The sequence below is a fragment of the Lepisma saccharinum genome, chromosome 2, assembly GCF_977018435.1.
Source record: "Lepisma saccharinum chromosome 2, izLepSacc3.1, whole genome shotgun sequence".
Lineage (NCBI taxonomy): Eukaryota > Metazoa > Arthropoda > Insecta > Zygentoma > Lepismatidae > Lepisma > Lepisma saccharinum.
Window position 1 is genome coordinate 17,365,462 of NC_139230.1, and position 19,612 is coordinate 17,385,073.

The following is a 19,612-nucleotide window of genomic DNA, read 5'->3' on the forward strand; positions in this document are numbered from 1 at the left end:
GTGAAGATCTGAGTATGTCGTTTTTGACCTTATCTGGAACATCCTTTCTGAAAATTTGAAAATTCTTAAAAAATTCGTCCAAAATCTTGATGTCTCCAATCTCTTGTTTTGTACGTTTTTTCCACGTGTCTTGACATCCAATGTATCCCTGCAAAGTTTGGTGAAGATCTGAGTATGTAGTTTTTGACCTTATATGGAACCTCCCATCTGAAAATTTGAAAATTCCTAAAAAATTCGTCTAAAATCTTGATGTCTCCACTCTCTTGTTTTGTACTTTTTTTCCACGTGTCTTGACATCCAATGTATCCCTGCAAAGTTTGGTGAAGATCTGAGTATGTAGTTTTTGACCTTATATGGAACCTCCTTTCTGAAAATTTGAAAATTCTTAAAAAATTCGACCAAAATCTTGATGTCTCCAATCCTATGTTTTGTATGTTTTTCCACGTGTCTTGACATCCAATGTATCCATGCAAAGTTTGGTGAAGATCTGAGTATGTAGTTTTTGACCTTATATGGAACCTCCTATCTGAAAATTTGAGAATTCTTGAAAAATTCGTCCAAAATCTTGATGTCTCCAATCTCTTGTTTTGTACGTTTTTTCCACGTGTCTTGACATCCAATGTATCCCTGCAAAGTTTGGTGAAGATCTGAGTATGTAGTTTTTGACCTTATCTGGAACCTACCATCTTAAAATTTGAAAATTCCTAAAAAATCCGTCCAAAATCTTGATGACCTCAATCTCTTGTTTTGTACGTTTTTTCCACGTGTCTTGACATCCAATGTATCCCTGCAATGTTTGGTGAAGATCTGAGTATGTAGTTTTTGACCTTATATGGAACCTCTTATCTGAAAATTTGAAAATTCTTAAAAATATTTGACCAAAACCTTGATGTCCCCAATCCTATGTTTTGTATGTTTTTTCCACGTGTCTTGACATCCAATGTATCCCTGCAAAGTTTGGTGAAGATCTTAGTATGTAGTTTTAGACCTTATCTGGAACCTCATTTCTGAAAATTTGAAAATTCCTCAAAAATTCGTCCAAAATCTTGATGTCTCCAATCTCTTGTTTTGTACGTTTTTTCCACGTGTCTTGACATCCAATGTATCCCTGCAAAGTTTGGTGAAGATCTGAGTATGTAGTTTTTGACCTTATCTGGAACCTCCTATCTGAAAATTTGAAAATTCTTAAAAAATTCGTCCAAAATCTTGATGTCTCCAATCTCTTGTTTTGTACGTTTTTTCCACGTTTCTTGACATCCAATGTATCCCTGCAATGTTTGGTGAAGATCTGAGTATGTAGTTTTTGACCTTATATGGAACCTCCTATCTGAAAATTTGAAAATTCTTAAAAAATTTGACCAAAATCTTGATATCCCCAATCCTATGTTTTGTATGTTTTTTCCACGTGTCTTGACATCCAATGTATCCATGCAAAGTTTGGTGAAGATCTGAGTATGTAGTTTTTGACCTTATCTGGAACCTCCTATCTGAAAATTTGAAAATTTTTAAAAAATTCGTCCAAAATCTTGATGTCTTCAATCTCTTGTTTTGTACGTTTTTTCCACGTGTCTTGACCTCCAATGTATCCCTGCAAAGTTTGGTGAAGATCTGAGTATGTCGTTTTTGACCTTATGTGGAACATCCTTTCTGAAAATTTGAAAATTCTTAAAAAATTCGTCCAAAATCTTGATGTCTCCAATCTCTTGTTTTGTACGTTTTTTCCACGTGTCTTGACATCCAATGTATCCCTGCAAAGTTTGGTGAAGATCTGAGTATGTAGTTTTTGAACTTATATGGAACCTCCTTTCTGAAAATTTGAAAATTCTTAAAAAATTCGTCCAAAATCTTGATGTCCCCAATCTCTTGTTTTGTACGTTTTTTACACGTGTCTTGACATCCAATGTATCCATGCAAAGTTTGGTGAAGATCTGAGTATGTCGTTTTTGACCTTATCTGGAACCTCCCATCTGAAAATTTGAAAATTCTTCAAAAATTCGTCGAAAATATTGATGTCTCCAATCTCTTGTTTTGTACGTTTTTTCCACGTGTCTTGACATGCAAAGTATCCCTGCAACGTTTGGTGAAGATCTGAGTATGTAGTTTTTGACCTTATCTGGAACCTCCTATCTGAAAATTTGAAAATTCTTCAAAAATTCGTCCAAAATCTTGATGTCTCCAATCTCTTGTTTTGTACGTTTTTTCCACGTTCCTTGACATCCAATGTATCCCTGCAATGTTTGGTGAAGATCTGAGTATGTAGTTTTTGACCTTATATGGAACCTCCTATCTGAAAATTTGAAAATTCTTAAAAAATTCGTCCAAAATCTTGATGTCTCCAATCTCTTGTTTTGTACGTTTTTTCCACGTGTCTTGACATCCAATGTATCCCTGCAAAGTTTGGTGAAGATCTGAGTATGTAGTTTGTGACCTTATATGGAACCTCCCATCTGAAAATTTGAAAATTCCTAAAAAATTCGTCTAAAATCTTGATGTCTCCACTCTCTTGTTTTGTACTTTTTTTCCACGTGTCTTGACATCCAATGTATCCCTGCAAAGTTTGGTGAAGATCTGAGTATGTAGTTTTTGACCTTATATGGAACCTCCTTTCTGAAAATTTGAAAATTCTTAAAAAATTCGACCAAAATCTTGATGTCTCCAATCCTATGTTTTGTATGTTTTTCCACGTGTCTTGACATCCAATGTATCCATGCAAAGTTTGGTGAAGATCTGAGTATGTAGTTTTTGACCTTATATGGAACCTCCTATCTGAAAATTTGAGAATTCTTGAAAAATTCGTCCAAAATCTTGATGTCTCCAATCTCTTGTTTGGTACGTTTTTTCCACGTGTCTTGACATCCAATGTATCCCTGCAAAGTTTGGTGAAGATCTGAGTATGTAGTTTTTGACCTTATCTGGAACCTACCATCTGAAAATTTGAAAATTCCTAAAAAATCCGTCCAAAATCTTGATGACCTCAATCTCTTGTTTTGTACGTTTTTTCCACGTGTCTTGACATCCAATGTATCCCTGCAATGTTTGGTGAAGATCTGAGTATGTAGTTTTTGACCTTATATGGAACCTCTTATCTGAAAATTTGAAAATTCTTAAAAATATTTGACCAAAATCTTGATGTCCCCAATCCTATGTTTTGTATGTTTTTTCCACGTGTCTTGACATCCAATGTATCCCTGCAAAGTTTGGTGAAGATCTGAGTATGTAGTTTTTGACCTTATCTGGAACCTCCTATCTGAAAATTTGAAAATTTTTAAAAAATTCGTCCAAAATCTTGATGTCTTCAATCTCTTGTTTTGTACGTTTTTTCCACGTGTCTTGACTTCCAATGTATCCCTGCAAAGTTTGGTGAAGATCTGAGTATGTCGTTTTTGACCTTATCTGGAACATCCTTTCTGAAAGTTTGAAAATTCTTAAAAAAATCGTCCAAAATCTTGATGTCTCCAATCTCTTGTTTTGTACGTTTATTCCACGTGTCTTGACATCCAATGTATCCCTGCAAAGTTTGGTGAAGATCTGAGTATGTAGTTTTTGACCTTATATGGAACCTCCTATCTGAAAATTTGAAAATTCTTCAAAAATTCGTCCAAAATCTTGATGTCTCCAATCTCTTGTTTTGTACGTTTTTTCCACGTTTCTTGACATCCAATGTATCCCTGCAATGTTTGGTGAAGATCTGAGTATGTAGTTTTTGACCTTATATGGAACCTCCTATCTGAAAATTTGAGAATTCTTAAAAAATTTGACCAAAATCTTGATATCCCCAATCCTATGTTTTGTATGTTTTTTCCACGTGTCTTGACATCCAATGTATCCCTGCAAAGTTTGGTGAAGATCTGAGTATGTAGTTTTTGACCTTATCTGGAACATCCTTTCTGAAAATTTGAAAATTCTTAAAAAATTCGTCCAAAATCTTGATGTCTCCAATCTCTTGTTTTGTACGTTTTTTCCACGTGTCTTGACATCCAATGTATCCCTGCAAAGTTTGGTGAAGATCTGAGTATGTAGTTTTGGACCTTATATGGAACCTCCTTTCTGAAAATTTGAAAATTCTTAAAAAATTCGTCCAAAATCTTGATGTCTCCAATCTCTTGTTTTGTACGTTTTTTCCACGTGTCTTGACATCCAATGTATCCCTGCAAAGTTTGGTGAAGATCTGAGTATGTAGTTTTTGACCTTATATGGAACCTCCCATCTGAAAATTTGAAAATTCCTAAAAAATCCGTCTAAAATCTTGATGTCTCCACTCTCTTGTTTTGTACTTTTTTTCCACGTGTCTTGACATCCAATGTATCCCTGCAAAGTTTGGTGAAGATCTGAGTATGTAGTTTTTGACCTTATATGGAGCCTCCTTTCTGAAAATTTGAAAATTCTTAAAAAATTCGTCGAAAATCTTGATGTCTCCAATCTCTTGTTTTGTACGTTCTTTCCACGTGTCTTGACATGCAAAGTATCCCTGCAACGTTTGGTGAAGATCTGAGTATGTAGTTTTTGACCTTATCTGGAACCTCCTATCTGAAAATTTGAAAATTCTTAAAAAATTCGTCCAAAAACCTTGATGTCTCCAATCTCTTGTTTTGTACGTTTTTTCCACGTTTCTTGACATCCAATGTATCCCTGCAATGTTTGGTGAAGATCTGAGTATGTAGTTTTTGACCTTATATGGAACCTCCTATCTGAAAATTTGAAAATTCTTAAAAAATTTGACCAAAATCTTGATATCCCCAATCCTATGTTTTGTATGTTTTTTCCACGTGTCTTGACATCCAATGTATCCCTGCAAAGTTTGGTGAAGATCTGAGTATGTAGTTTTTGACCTTATCTGGAACCTCCTATCTGAAAATTTGAAAATTTTTAAAAAATTCGTCCAAAATCTTGATGTCTTCAATCTCTTGTTTTGTACGTTTTTTCCACGTGTCTTGACCTCCAATGTATCCCTGCAAAGTTTGGTGAAGATCTGAGTATGTCGTTTTTGACCTTATGTGGAACATCCTTTCTGAAAATTTGAAAATTCTTAAAAAATTCGTCCAAAATCTTGATGTCTCCAATCTCTTGTTTTGTACGTTTTTTCCACGTGTCTTGACATCCAATGTATCCCTGCAAAGTTTGGTGAAGATCTGAGTATGTAGTTTTTGAACTTATATGGAACCTCCTTTCTGAAAATTTGAAAATTCTTAAAAAATTCGTCCAAAATCTTGATGTCCCCAATCTCTTGTTTTGTACGTTTTTTACACGTGTCTTGACATCCAATGTATCAATGCAAAGTTTGGTGAAGATCTGAGTATGTCGTTTTTGACCTTATCTGGAACCTCCCATCTGAAAATTTGAAAATTCTTCAAAAATTCGTCGAAAATCTTGATGTCTCCAATCTCTTGTTTTGTACGTTTTTTCCACGTGTCTTGACATGCAAAGTATCCCTGCAACGTTTGGTGAAGATCTGAGTATGTAGTTTTTGACCTTATCTGGAACCTCCTATCTGAAAATTTGAAAATTCTTCAAAAATTCGTCCAAAATCTTGATGTCTCCAATCTCTTGTTTTGTACGTTTTTTCCACGTTTCTTGACATCCAATGTATCCCTGCAATGTTTGGTGAAGATCTGAGTATGTAGTTTTTGACCTTATATGGAACCTCCTATCTGAAAATTTGAGAATTCTTAAAAAATTTGACCAAAATCTTGATATCCCCAATCCTATGTTTTGTATGTTTTTTCCACGTGTCTTGACATCCAATGTATCGCTGCAAATTTTAGTGGAGATCTGAGTATGTAGTTTTTGACCTTATCTGGAACCTCCTATCTGAAAATTTGAAAATTTTTAAAAAATTCGTCCAAAATCTTGATGTCTCCAATCTCTTGTTTTGTACGTTTTTTCCACGTGTCTTGACATCCAATGTATCCCTGCAAAGTTTGGTGAAGATCTGAGTATGTCGTTTTTGACCTTATCTGGAACATCCTGTCTGAAAATTTGAAAATTCTTAAAAAATTCGTCCAAAATCTTGATGTCTCCAATCTCTTGTTTTGTACGTTTTTTCCACGTGTCTTGACATCCAATGTATCCCTGCAAAGTTTGGTGAAGATCTGAGTATGTAGTTTTTGACCTTATATGGAACCTCCTATCTGAAAATTTGAGAATTCTTGAAAAATTCGTCCAAAATCTTGATGTCTCCAATCTCTTGTTTTGTACGTTTTTTCCACGTGTCTTGACATCCAATGTATCCCTGCAAAGTTTGGTGAAGATCTGAGTATGTAGTTTTTGACCTTATCTGGAACCTACCATCTGAAAATTTGAAAATTCCTAAAAAATCCGTCCAAAATCTTGATGACCTCAATCTCTTGTTTTGTACGTTTTTTCCACGTGTCTTGACATCCAATGTATCCCTGCAATGTTTGGTGAAGATCTGAGCATGTAGTTTTTGACCTTATATGGAACCTCTTATCTGAAAATTTGAAAATTCTTAAAAATATTTTACCAAAATCTTGATGTCCCCAATCCTATGTTTTGTATGTTTTTTCCACGTGTCTTGACATCCAATGTATCCCTGCAAAGTTTGGTGAAGATCTGAGTATGTAGTTTTAGACCTTATCTGGAACCTCATTTCTGAAAATTTGAAAATTCCTCAAAAATTCGTCCAAAATCTTGATGTCTCCAATCTCTTGTTTTGTACGTTTTTTCCACGTGTCTTGACATCCAATGTATCCCTGCAAAGTTTGGTGAAGATCTGAGTATGTAGTTTTTGACCTTATCTGGAACCTCCTATCTGAAAATTTGAAAATTCTTAAAAAATTCGTCCAAAATCTTGATGTCTCCAATCTCTTGTTTTGTACGTTTTTTCCACGTTTCTTGACATCCAATGTATCCCTGCAATGTTTGGTGAAGATCTGAGTATGTAGTTTTTGACCTTATATGGAACCTCCTATCTGAAAATTTGAGAATTCTTAAAAAATTTGACCAAAATCTTGATATCCCCAATCCTATGTTTTGTATGTTTTTTCCACGTGTCTTGACATCCAATGTATCCATGCAAAGTTTGGTGAAGATCTGAGTATGTAGTTTTTGACCTTATCTGGAACCTCCTATCTGAAAATTTGAAAATTTTTAAAAAATTCGTCCAAAATCTTGATGTCTTCAATCTCTTGTTTTGTACGTTTTTTCCACGTGTCTTGACCTCCAATGTATCCCTGCAAAGTTTGGTGAAGATCTGAGTATGTCGTTTTTGACCTTATCTGGAACATCCTTTCTGAAAATTTGAAAATTCTTAAAAAATTCGTCCAAAATCTTGATGTCTCCAATCTCTTGTTTTGTACGTTTTTTCCACGTGTCTTGACATCCAATGTATCCCTGCAAAGTTTGGTGAAGATCTGAGTATGTAGTTTTTGAACTTATATGGAACCTCCTTTCTGAAAATTTGAAAATTCTTAAAAAATTCGTCCAAAATCTTGATGTCCCCAATCTCTTGTTTTGTACGTTTTTTACACGTGTCTTGACATCCAATGTATCCATGCAAAGTTTGGTGAAGATCTGAGTATGTCGTTTTTGACCTTATCTGGAACCTCCCATCTGAAAATTTGAAAATTCTTCAAAAATTCGTCGAAAATATTGATGTCTCCAATCTCTTGTTTTGTACGTTTTTTCCACGTGTCTTGACATGCAAAGTATCCCTGCAACGTTTGGTGAAGATCTGAGTATGTAGTTTTTGACCTTATCTGGAACCTCCTATCTGAAAATTTGAAAATTCTTCAAAAATTCGTCCAAAATCTTGATGTCTCCAATCTCTTGTTTTGTACGTTTTTTCCACGTTCCTTGACATCCAATGTATCCCTGCAAAGTTTGGTGAAGATCTGAGTATGTCGTTTTTGACCTTATCTGGAACATCCTTTCTGAAAATTTGAAAATTCTTAAAAAATTCGTCCAAAATCTTGATGTCTCCAATCTCTTGTTTTGTACGTTTTTTCCACGTGTCTTGACATCCAATGTATCCCTGCAAAGTTTGGTGAAGATCTGAGTATGTAGTTTTTGACCTTATATGGAACCTCCCATCTGAAAATTTGAAAATTCCTAAAAAATTCGTCTAAAATCTTGATGTCTCCACTCTCTTGTTTTGTACTTTTTTTCCACGTGTCTTGACATCCAATGTATCCCTGCAAAGTTTGGTGAAGATCTGAGTATGTAGTTTTTGACCTTATATGGAACCTCCTTTCTGAAAATTTGAAAATTCTTAAAAAATTCGACCAAAATCTTGATGTCTCCAATCCTATGTTTTGTATGTTTTTCCACGTGTCTTGACATCCAATGTATCCATGCAAAGTTTGGTGAAGATCTGAGTATGTAGTTTTTGACCTTATATGGAACCTCCTATCTGAAAATTTGAGAATTCTTGAAAAATTCGTCCAAAATCTTGATGTCTCCAATCTCTTGTTTTGTACGTTTTTTCCACGTGTCTTGACATCCAATGTATCCCTGCAAAGTTTGGTGAAGATCTGAGTATGTAGTTTTTGACCTTATCTGGAACCTACCATCTTAAAATTTGAAAATTCCTAAAAAATCCGTCCAAAATCTTGATGACCTCAATCTCTTGTTTTGTACGTTTTTTCCACGTGTCTTGACATCCAATGTATCCCTGCAATGTTTGGTGAAGATCTGAGTATGTAGTTTTTGACCTTATATGGAACCTCTTATCTGAAAATTTGAAAATTCTTAAAAATATTTGACCAAAATCTTGATGTCCCCAATCCTATGTTTTGTATGTTTTTTCCACGTGTCTTGACATCCAATGTATCCCTGCAAAGTTTGGTGAAGATCTTAGTATGTAGTTTTAGACCTTATCTGGAACCTCATTTCTGAAAATTTGAAAATTCCTCAAAAATTCGTCCAAAATCTTGATGTCTCCAATCTCTTGTTTTGTACGTTTTTTCCACGTGTCTTGACATCCAATGTATCCCTGCAAAGTTTGGTGAAGATCTGAGTATGTAGTTTTTGACCTTATCTGGAACCTCCTATCTGAAAATTTGAAAATTCTTAAAAAATTCGTCCAAAATCTTGATGTCTCCAATCTCTTGTTTTGTACGTTTTTTCCACGTTTCTTGACATCCAATGTATCCCTGCAATGTTTGGTGAAGATCTGAGTATGTAGTTTTTGACCTTATATGGAACCTCCTATCTGAAAATTTGAAAATTCTTAAAAAATTTGACCAAAATCTTGATATCCCCAATCCTATGTTTTGTATGTTTTTTCCACGTGTGTTGACATCCAATGTATCCATGCAAAGTTTGGTGAAGATCTGAGTATGTAGTTTTTGACCTTATCTGGAACCTCCTATCTGAAAATTTGAAAATTTTTAAAAAATTCGTCCAAAATCTTGATGTCTTCAATCTCTTGTTTTGTACGTTTTTTCCACGTGTCTTGACCTCCAATGTATCCCTGCAAAGTTTGGTGAAGATCTGAGTATGTCGTTTTTGACCTTATGTGGAACATCCTTTCTGAAAATTTGAAAATTCTTAAAAAATTCGTCCAAAATCTTGATGTCTCCAATCTCTTGTTTTGTACGTTTTTTCCACGTGTCTTGACATCCAATGTATCCCTGCAAAGTTTGGTGAAGATCTGAGTATGTAGTTTTTGAACTTATATGGAACCTCCTTTCTGAAAATTTGAAAATTCTTAAAAAATTCGTCCAAAATCTTGATGTCCCCAATCTCTTGTTTTGTACGTTTTTTACACGTGTCTTGACATCCAATGTATCCATGCAAAGTTTGGTGAAGATCTGAGTATGTCGTTTTTGACCTTATCTGGAACCTCCCATCTGAAAATTTGAAAATTCTTCAAAAATTCGTCGAAAATATTGATGTCTCCAATCTCTTGTTTTGTACGTTTTTTCCACGTGTCTTGACATGCAAAGTATCCCTGCAACGTTTGGTGAAGATCTGAGTATGTAGTTTTTGACCTTATCTGGAACCTCCTATCTGAAAATTTGAAAATTCTTCAAAAATTCGTCCAAAATCTTGATGTCTCCAATCTCTTGTTTTGTACGTTTTTTCCACGTTCCTTGACATCCAATGTATCCCTGCAATGTTTGGTGAAGATCTGAGTATGTAGTTTTTGACCTTATATGGAACCTCCTATCTGAAAATTTGAAAATTCTTAAAAAATTCGTCCAAAATCTTGATGTCTCCAATCTCTTGTTTTGTACGTTTTTTCCACGTGTCTTGACATCCAATGTATCCCTGCAAAGTTTGGTGAAGATCTGAGTATGTAGTTTGTGACCTTATATGGAACCTCCCATCTGAAAATTTGAAAATTCCTAAAAAATTCGTCTAAAATCTTGATGTCTCCACTCTCTTGTTTTGTACTTTTTTTCCACGTGTCTTGACATCCAATGTATCCCTGCAAAGTTTGGTGAAGATCTGAGTATGTAGTTTTTGACCTTATATGGAACCTCCTTTCTGAAAATTTGAAAATTCTTAAAAAATTCGACCAAAATCTTGATGTCTCCAATCCTATGTTTTGTATGTTTTTCCACGTGTCTTGACATCCAATGTATCCATGCAAAGTTTGGTGAAGATCTGAGTATGTAGTTTTTGACCTTATATGGAACCTCCTATCTGAAAATTTGAGAATTCTTGAAAAATTCGTCCAAAATCTTGATGTCTCCAATCTCTTGTTTTGTACGTTTTTTCCACGTGTCTTGACATCCAATGTATCCCTGCAAAGTTTGGTGAAGATCTGAGTATGTAGTTTTTGACCTTATCTGGAACCTACCATCTGAAAATTTGAAAATTCCTAAAAAATCCGTCCAAAATCTTGATGACCTCAATCTCTTGTTTTGTACGTTTTTTCCACGTGTCTTGACATCCAATGTATCCCTGCAATGTTTGGTGAAGATCTGAGTATGTAGTTTTTGACCTTATATGGAACCTCTTATCTGAAAATTTGAAAATTCTTAAAAATATTTGACCAAAATCTTGATGTCCCCAATCCTATGTTTTGTATGTTTTTTCCACGTGTCTTGACATCCAATGTATCCCTGCAAAGTTTGGTGAAGATCTGAGTATGTAGTTTTTGACCTTATCTGGAACCTCCTATTTGAAAATTTGAAAATTTTTAAAAAATTCGTCCAAAATCTTGATGTCTTCAATCTCTTGTTTTGTACGTTTTTTCCACGTGTCTTGACTTCCAATGTATCCCTGCAAAGTTTGGTGAAGATCTGAGTATGTCGTTTTTGACCTTATCTGGAACATCCTTTCTGAAAGTTTGAAAATTCTTAAAAAAATCGTCCAAAATCTTGATGTCTCCAATCTCTTGTTTTGTACGTTTATTCCACGTGTCTTGACATCCAATGTATCCCTGCAAAGTTTGGTGAAGATCTGAGTATGTAGTTTTTGACCTTATATGGAACCTCCTATCTGAAAATTTGAAAATTCTTCAAAAATTCGTCCAAAATCTTGATGTCTCCAATCTCTTGTTTTGTACGTTTTTTCCACGTTTCTTGACATCCAATGTATCCCTGCAATGTTTGGTGAAGATCTGAGTATGTAGTTTTTGACCTTATATGGAACCTCCTATCTGAAAATTTGAGAATTCTTAAAAAATTTGACCAAAATCTTGATATCCCCAATCCTATGTTTTGTATGTTTTTTCCACGTGTCTTGACATCCAATGTATCCCTGCAAAGTTTGGTGAAGATCTGAGTATGTAGTTTTTGACCTTATCTGGAACATCCTTTCTGAAAATTTGAAAATTCTTAAAAAATTCGTCCAAAATCTTGATGTCTCCAATCTCTTGTTTTGTACGTTTTTTCCACGTGTCTTGACATCCAATGTATCCCTGCAAAGTTTGGTGAAGATCTGAGTATGTAGTTTTGGACCTTATATGGAACCTCCTTTCTGAAAATTTGAAAATTCTTAAAAAATTCGTCCAAAATCTTGATGTCTCCAATCTCTTGTTTTGTACGTTTTTTCCACGTGTCTTGACATCCAATGTATCCCTGCAAAGTTTGGTGAAGATCTGAGTATGTAGTTTTTGACCTTATATGGAACCTCCCATCTGAAAATTTGAAAATTCCTAAAAAATCCGTCTAAAATCTTGATGTCTCCACTCTCTTGTTTTGTACTTTTTTTCCACGTGTCTTGACATCCAATGTATCCATGCAAAGTTTGGTGAAGATCTGAGTATGTAGTTTTTGACCTTATATGGAGCCTCCTTTCTGAAAATTTGAAAATTCTTAAAAAATTCGTCGAAAATCTTGATGTCTCCAATCTCTTGTTTTGTACGTTCTTTCCACGTGTCTTGACATGCAAAGTATCCCTGCAACGTTTGGTGAAGATCTGAGTATGTAGTTTTTGACCTTATCTGGAACCTCCTATCTGAAAATTTGAAAATTCTTAAAAAATTCGTCCAAAAACCTTGATGTCTCCAATCTCTTGTTTTGTACGTTTTTTCCACGTTTCTTGACATCCAATGTATCCCTGCAATGTTTGGTGAAGATCTGAGTATGTAGTTTTTGACCTTATATGGAACCTCCTATCTGAAAATTTGAAAATTCTTAAAAAATTTGACCAAAATCTTGATATCCCCAATCCTATGTTTTGTATGTTTTTTCCACGTGTCTTGACATCCAATGTATCCCTGCAAAGTTTGGTGAAGATCTGAGTATGTAGTTTTTGACCTTATCTGGAACCTCCTATCTGAAAATTTGAAAATTTTTAAAAAATTCGTCCAAAATCTTGATGTCTTCAATCTCTTGTTTTGTACGTTTTTTCCACGTGTCTTGACCTCCAATGTATCCCTGCAAAGTTTGGTGAAGATCTGAGTATGTCGTTTTTGACCTTATGTGGAACATCCTTTCTGAAAATTTGAAAATTCTTAAAAAATTCGTCCAAAATCTTGATGTCTCCAATCTCTTGTTTTGTACGTTTTTTCCACGTGTCTTGACATCCAATGTATCCCTGCAAAGTTTGGTGAAGATCTGAGTATGTAGTTTTTGAACTTATATGGAACCTCCTTTCTGAAAATTTGAAAATTCTTAAAAAATTCGTCCAAAATCTTGATGTCCCCAATCTCTTGTTTTGTACGTTTTTTACACGTGTCTTGACATCCAATGTATCAATGCAAAGTTTGGTGAAGATCTGAGTATGTCGTTTTTGACCTTATCTGGAACCTCCCATCTGAAAATTTGAAAATTCTTCAAAAATTCGTCGAAAATCTTGATGTCTCCAATCTCTTGTTTTGTACGTTTTTTCCACGTGTCTTGACATGCAAAGTATCCCTGCAACGTTTGGTGAAGATCTGAGTATGTAGTTTTTGACCTTATCTGGAACCTCCTATCTGAAAATTTGAAAATTCTTCAAAAATTCGTCCAAAATCTTGATGTCTCCAATCTCTTGTTTTGTACGTTTTTTCCACGTTTCTTGACATCCAATGTATCCCTGCAATGTTTGGTGAAGATCTGAGTATGTAGTTTTTGACCTTATATGGAACCTCCTATCTGAAAATTTGAGAATTCTTAAAAAATTTGACCAAAATCTTGATATCCCCAATCCTATGTTTTGTATGTTTTTTCCACGTGTCTTGACATCCAATGTATCGCTGCAAATTTTAGTGGAGATCTGAGTATGTAGTTTTTGACCTTATCTGGAACCTCCTATCTGAAAATTTGAAAATTTTTAAAAAATTCGTCCAAAATCTTGATGTCTCCAATCTCTTGTTTTGTACGTTTTTTCCACGTGTCTTGACATCCAATGTATCCCTGCAAAGTTTGGTGAAGATCTGAGTATGTCGTTTTTGACCTTATCGGGAACATCCTGTCTGAAAATTTGAAAATTCTTAAAAAATTCGTCCAAAATCTTGATGTCTCCAATCTCTTGTTTTGTACGTTTTTTCCACGTGTCTTGACATCCAATGTATCCCTGCAAAGTTTGGTGAAGATCTGAGTATGTAGTTTTTGACCTTATATGGAACCTCCTATCTGAAAATTTGAGAATTCTTGAAAAATTCGTCCAAAATCTTGATGTCTCCAATCTCTTGTTTTGTACGTTTTTTCCACGTGTCTTGACATCCAATGTATCCCTGCAAAGTTTGGTGAAGATCTGAGTATGTAGTTTTTGACCTTATCTGGAACCTACCATCTGAAAATTTGAAAATTCCTAAAAAATCCGTCCAAAATCTTGATGACCTCAATCTCTTGTTTTGTACGTTTTTTCCACGTGTCTTGACATCCAATGTATCCCTGCAATGTTTGGTGAAGATCTGAGCATGTAGTTTTTGACCTTATATGGAACCTCTTATCTGAAAATTTGAAAATTCTTAAAAATATTTTACCAAAATCTTGATGTCCCCAATCCTATGTTTTGTATGTTTTTTCCACGTGTCTTGACATCCAATGTATCCCTGCAAAGTTTGGTGAAGATCTGAGTATGTAGTTTTAGACCTTATCTGGAACCTCATTTCTGAAAATTTGAAAATTCCTCAAAAATTCGTCCAAAATCTTGATGTCTCCAATCTCTTGTTTTGTACGTTTTTTCCACGTGTCTTGACATCCAATGTATCCCTGCAAAGTTTGGTGAAGATCTGAGTATGTAGTTTTTGACCTTATATGGAGCCTCCTTTCTGAAAATTTGAAAATTCTTAAAAAATTCATCCAAAATCTTGATGTCTCCAATCTCTTGTTTTGTACGTTTTTTCCACGTTTCTTGACATCCAATGTATCCCTGCAAAGTTTGGTGAAGATCTGAGTATGTAGTTTTTGACCTTATATGGAACCTCCTTTCTGAAAATTTGAAAATTCTTAAAAAATTCGTCCAAAATCTTGATGTCCCCAATCCTATGTTTTGTATGTTTTTTCCACGTGTCTTGACATCCAATGTATCCATGCAAAGTTTGGTGAAGATCTGAGTATGTCGTTTTTGACCTTATCTGAAACCTCCCATCTGAAAATTTGAAAAATCTTAAAAAATTCGTCGAAAATCTTGATGTCTCCAATCTCTTGTTTTGTACGTTTTTTCCACGTGTCTTGACATGCAAAGTATCCCTGCAACGTTTGGTGAAGATCTGAGTATGTCGTTTTTGACCTTATCTGGAACCTCCCATCTGAAAATTTGAAAATTCTTCAAAAATTCGTCGAAAATCTTGATGTCTCCAATCTCTTGTTTTGTACGTTTTTCCCACGTGTCTTGACATGCAAAGTATCCCTGCAACGTTTGGTGAAGATCTGAGTATGTAGTTTTTGACCTTATCTGGAACCTCCCATCTGAAAATTTGAAAATTCCTAAAAAATCCGTCCAAAATCTTGATGACCTCAATCTCTTGTTTTGTACGTTTTTTCCACGTGTTCTGACATCCAATGTATCCCTGCAATGTTTGGTGAAGATCTGAGTATGTAGTTTTTGATCTTATATGGAACCTCTTATCTGAAAATTTGAAAATTCTTAAAAATATTTGACAAAAATCTTTGTTGTCCCCAATCCTATGTTTTGTATGTTTTTCCACGTGTCTTGACATCCAATGTATTTCTGCAAAGTTTGGTGAAGATCTGAGTATGTCGTTTTTGACCTTATCTGGAACCTCCCATCTGAAAATTTGAAAATTCTTAAAAAATTCGTCGAAAATCTTGATGTCTCCAATCTCTTGTTTTGTACGTTTTTTCCACGTGTCTTGACATGCAAAGTATCCCTGCAACGTTTGGTGAAGATCTGAGTATGTAGTTTTTGACCTTATCTGGAACCTCCTATCTGAAAATTTGAAAATTCTTCAAAAATTCCTCCAAAATCTTGATGTCTCCAATCTCTTGTTTTGTACGTTTTTTCCACGTGTCTTGACATCCAATGTATCCCTGCAAAGTTTGGTGAAGATCTGAGTATGTAGTTTTTGACCTTATCTGGAACCTCCCATCTGAAAATTTGAAAATTCTTAAAAAATTCGTCCAAAATCTTGATGTCTCCAATCTTCTGTTTTGTACGTTTTTTCCACGTGTCTTGACATCCAATGTATCCCTGCAAAGTTTGGTGAAGATCTGAGCATGTAGTTTTTGACCTTATATGGAACCTCCTTTCTGAAAATTTGAAAATTCTTAAAAAAATCGTCCAAAATCTTGATGTCTCCAATCTCTTGTTTTGTACGTTTTTTCCACGTGTCTTCACATCCAATGTATCCCTGCAAAGTTTGGTGAAGATCTGAGTATGTAGTTTTTGACCTTATATGGTACCTCCTTTCTGAAAATTTGAAAATTCTTAAAAAATTCGTCCAAAATCTTGATGTCTCCAATCTCTTGTTTTGTACGTTTTTTCCACGTGTCTTGACATCCAATGTATCCCTGCAAAGTTTGGTGAAGATCTGAGTATGTCGTTTTTGACCTTATCTGGAACATCCTTTCTGAAAATTTGAAAATTCTTAAAAAATTCGTCCAAAATCTTGATGTCTCCAATCTCTTGTTTTGTACGTTTTTTCCACGTGTCTTGACATCCAATGTATCCCTGCAAAGTTTGGTGAAGATCTGAGTATGTAGTTTTTGACCTTATATGGAACCTCCCATCTGAAAATTTGAAAATTCCTAAAAAATTCGTCTAAAATCTTGATGTCTCCACTCTCTTGTTTTGTACTTTTTTCCACGTGTCTTGACATCCAATGTATCCCTGCAAAGTTTGGTGAAGATCTGAGTATGTAGTTCTTGACCTTATATGGAACCTCCTTTCTGAAAATTTGAAAATTCTTAAAAAATTCATCCAAAATCTTGATGTCTCCAATCTCTTGTTTTGTACGTTTTTTCCACGTTTCTTGACATACAATGTATCCCTGCAAAGTTTGGTGAAGATCTGAGTATGTAGTTTTTGACCTTATATGGAACCTCCTTTCTGAAAATTTGAAAATTCTTAAAAAATTCGTCCAAAATCTTGATGTCTCCAATCTCTTGTTTTGTACGTTTTTTCCACGTGTCTTGACATGCAAAGTATCCCTGCAACGTTTGGTGAAGATCTGAGTATGTAGTTTTTGACCTTATCTGGAACCTCTTATCTGAAAATTTGAAAATTCTTAAAAAATTCGTCCAAAATCTTGATGTCTCCAATCTCTTGTTTTGTACGTTTTTTCCACGTTTCTTGACATCCAATGTATCCCTGCAATGTTTGGTGAAGATCTGAGTATGTAGTTTTTGACCTTATATGGAACCTCCTATCTGAAAATTTGAAAATTCTTAAAAAATTCGTCCAAAATCTTGATATCCCCAATCCTATGTTTTGTATGTTTTTTCCACGTGTCTTGACATCCAATGTATCCCTGCAAAGTTTGGTGAAGATCTGAGTATGTAGTTTTTGACCTTATCTGGAACCTCCTATCTGAAAATTTGAAAATTTTTAAAAAATTCGTCCAAAATCTTGATATCTTCAATCTCTTGTTTTGTACGTTTTTTCCACGTGTCTTGACTTCCAATGTATCCCTGCAAAGTTTGGTGAAGATCTGAGTATGTCGTTTTTGACCTTATCTGGAACATCCTTTCTGAAAGTTTGAAAATTCTTAAAAAAAATCGTCCAAAATCTTGATGTCTCCAATCTCTTGTTTTGTACGTTTTTTCCACGTGTCTTGACATCCAATGTATCCATGCAAAGTTTGGTGAAGATCCGAGTATGTAGTTTTTGACCTTATATGGAACCTCCTATATGAAAATTTTAAAATTCTTCAAAAATTCGTCCAAAATCTTGATGTCTCCAATCTCTTGTTTTGTACGTTTTTTCCACGTTTCTTGACATCCAATGTATCCCAGCAATGTTTGGTGAAGATCTGAGTATGTAGTTTTTGACCTTATATGGAACCTCCTATCTGAAAATTTGAGAATTCTTAAAAAATTTGACCAAAATCTTGATATCCCCAATCCTATGTTTTGTATGTTTTTTCCACGTGTCTTGACATCCAATGTATCCCTGCAAAGTTTGGTGAAGATCTGAGTATGTAGTTTTTGACCTTATCTGGAACATCCTTTCTGAAAATTTGAAAATTCTTAAAAAATTCGTCCAAAATCTTGATGTCTCCAATCTCTTGTTTTGTACGTTTTTTCCACGTGTCTTGACATCCAATGTATCCCTGCAAAATTTGGTGAAGATCTGAGTATGTAGTTTTGGACCTTATATGGAACCTCCTTTCTGAAAATTTGAAAATTCTTAAAAAATTCGTCCAAAATCTTGATGTCTCCAATCTCTTGTTTTGTACGTTTTTTCCACGTGTCTTGACATCCAATGTATCCCTGCAAAGTTTGGTGAAGATCTGAGTATGTAGTTTTTGACCTTATATGGAACCTCCCATCTGAAAATTTGAAAATTCCTAAAAAATCCGTCTAAAATCTTGATGTCTCCACTCTCTTGTTTTGTACTTTTTTTCCACGTGTCTTGACATCCAATGTATCCCTGCAATGTTTGGTGAAGATCTGAGTATGTAGTTTTTGACCTTATATGGAACCTCCTATCTGAAAATTTGAGAATTCTTAAAAAATTTGACCAAAATCTTGATATCCCCAATCCTATGTTTTGTATGTTTTTTCCACGTGTCTTGACATCCAATGTATCGCTGCAAATTTTAGTGGAGATCTGAGTATGTAGTTTTTGACCTTATCTGGAACCTCCTATCTGAAAATTTGAAAATTTTTAAAAAATTCGTCCAAAATCTTGATGTCTTCAATCTCTTGTTTTGTACGTTTTTTCCACGTGTCTTGACCTCCAATGTATCCCTGCAAAGTTTGGTGAAGATCTGAGTATGTCGTTTTTGACCTTATCTCGAACATCCTTTCTGAAAATTTGAAAATTCTTAAAAAATTCGTCCAAAATCTTGATGTCTCCAATCTCTTGTTTTGTACGTTTTTTCCACGTGTCTTGACATCCAATGTATCCCTGCAAAGTTTGGTGAAGATCTGAGTATGTCGTTTTTGACCTTATCTGGAACATCCTTTCTGAAAATTTGAAAATTCTTAAAAAATTCGTCCAAAATCTTGATGTCTCCAATCTCTTGTTTTGTACGTTTTTTCCACGTGTCTTGACATCCAATGTATCCCTGCAAAGTTTGGTGAAGATCTGAGTATGTAGTTTTTGACCTTATATGGAACCTCCCATCTGAAAATTTGAAAATTCCTAAAAAATTCGTCTAAAATCTTGATGTCTCCACTCTCTTGTTTTGTACTTTTTTTCACGTGTCTTGACATCCAATGTATCCCTGCAAAGTTTGGTGAAGATCTGAGTATGTAGTTTTTGACCTTATATGGAACCTCCTTTCTGAAAATTTGAAAATTCTTAAAAAATTCGACCAAAATCTTGATGTCTCCAATCCTATGTTTTGTATGTTTTTCCACGTGTCTTGACATCCAATGTATCCATGCAAAGTTTGGTGAAGATCTGAGTATGTAGTTTTTGACCTTATATGGAACCTCCTATCTGAAAATTTGAGAATTCTTGAAAAATTCGTCCAAAATCTTGATGTCTCCAATCTCTTGTTTTGTACGTTTTTTCCACGTGTCTTGACATCCAATGTATCCCTGCAAAGTTTGGTGAAGATCTGAGTATGTAGTTTTGGACCTTATATGGAACCTCCTTTCTGAAAATTTGAAAATTCTTAAAAAATTCGTCCAAAATCTTG